Source organism: Arachis ipaensis, chromosome B5 (genome assembly GCF_059453495.1).
Source record: "Arachis ipaensis isolate K30076 ecotype BB chromosome B5, ASM5945349v1, whole genome shotgun sequence".
Lineage (NCBI taxonomy): Eukaryota > Viridiplantae > Streptophyta > Magnoliopsida > Fabales > Fabaceae > Arachis > Arachis ipaensis.
The window spans coordinates 68,850,113-68,851,650 of record NC_142440.1 but is presented as its reverse complement, the minus strand read 5'-3'; the positions used below and the strand labels follow the sequence as shown (position 1 = coordinate 68,851,650).

At 41.7% G+C, this 1,538-nt stretch overlaps 1 non-coding gene across 1 annotated transcript; it reads left to right on the top strand.

The window, feature by feature from the left end:
• The first annotated feature begins 944 nt into the window (after positions 1–944).
• Positions 945–1,052, top strand: LOC148564535 (small nucleolar RNA R71). The gene has a single exon (XR_015884285.1). It is a non-coding gene; the product is annotated as a small nucleolar RNA R71 (small nucleolar RNA).
• The last annotated feature ends 486 nt before the right edge of the window (positions 1,053–1,538 follow it).

Genomic DNA, 1,538 nt, shown 5'->3' with positions numbered 1-1,538 from the left:
TAAGAATACTCATCAGAGCTCATGAAGGGCATAAGGAGGTTCATTGGAATCTCTATGGTTTCTAGATGAGCCTCAGAGTCCTTTGGTTCCTCAGAGAGAAACTCCTTATTGATCACTGGACGTCCCAGGAGGTCTTCCTCACTGGGATTCACGTCCTCTTCCTCTTTTGTGGGTTCGGCCATGATTGTTATATCAATGGCCTTGCACTCTCTCTTTGGATTCTCTTATGTATTGCTTGGGAGAGTACTAGGAGGTGTTTCAGTGATTTTCTTACTCTGCTAACCCACTTGTGCCTCCAAATTTCTTATGGAGGACCTTGTTTCGCTCATGAAACTTAAAGTGGCCTTGGACAGATCAGAGACTAAGTTTGCTAAATTAGAGGTATTTTGTTCAGAATTCTCTGTCTGTTGCTGAGAAGATGATGGAAAAGGCTTGCTATTGCTGAGCCTGTTTCTTCCACCATTATTAAAGCCTTGTTGAGGCTTTTGTTGATCCTTCCATGAGAGATTTGGGTGATTTCTCTATAAGGGATTATAGGTATTTCCATAGGGTTCACTCATGTAATTCACCTCTGCTATTGCAGGGTTCTCAGGATCATAAGCTTCTTCCTCAGAAGATGCCTCTTGAGTACTGTTGGATGCAGCTTGCATTCCATTCAGACTCTGGGAAATCATGTTGACTTGCTGAGTCAACATTTTGTTCTGAGCCAATATGGCATTCAGAGTATCAATTTCAAGAACTCCCTTCTTCTGAGGCGTCCCATTATTCACGGAATTTCTCTAGGAAGTATACATGAATTGATTATTTGCAACCATGTCAATAAGTTCTTGAGCTTCTGCAGGCGTTTTCTTTAGGTGAATGGATCCATCTGCATAATGGTCCAGTGACATCTTGGAGAACTCAGACAGACCATAATAGAATATATCCAGAATGGTCCATTCTGAAAGCATGTCAGGAGAACACCTTTTGGTCATCTACTTGTATCTTTCCCAAGCTTCATAGAGGGATTCACCATCTTTTTGCTTGAAGGTATGAACATCCACTCTAAGCTTGCTCAGCTTTTGAGGAGGAAAGAACTTAGCCAAGAAGGCCGTGACCAGCTTATCTCAAGAGTTCAGGCTATCTTTAGGTTGTGAGTCCAACCATGTTCAAGCTCTGTCTCTTACAGCAAAAGGGAAAAGCATGAGCCTGTAGACTTCAGGATCTACTCCATTAGTCTTAACAGTCTCACAGATCTGCAGGAACTCAGTTAAAAACTGATAGGGATCTTCTGATGGAAGTCCATGGAATTTGCAGTTCTGTTGCATTAGAGCAACTAATTGAGGTTTCAGCTCAAAATGGTTTGCTCCAATGGTGGGGATTGAGATGCTTCTTCCATCAAACTTGGAAGTAGGTGTAGTATAATCACCAAGCATCCTCCTTGCATTATTGTTGTTAGGTTCATCTGCCATCTCCTTTTCTTGTTCGAAAATTTCAGTAAGGTTGTCTCTGGATTGTTGTAATTTAGCTTCTCTTAGTTTTCTCTTCAGAGTCCTTTC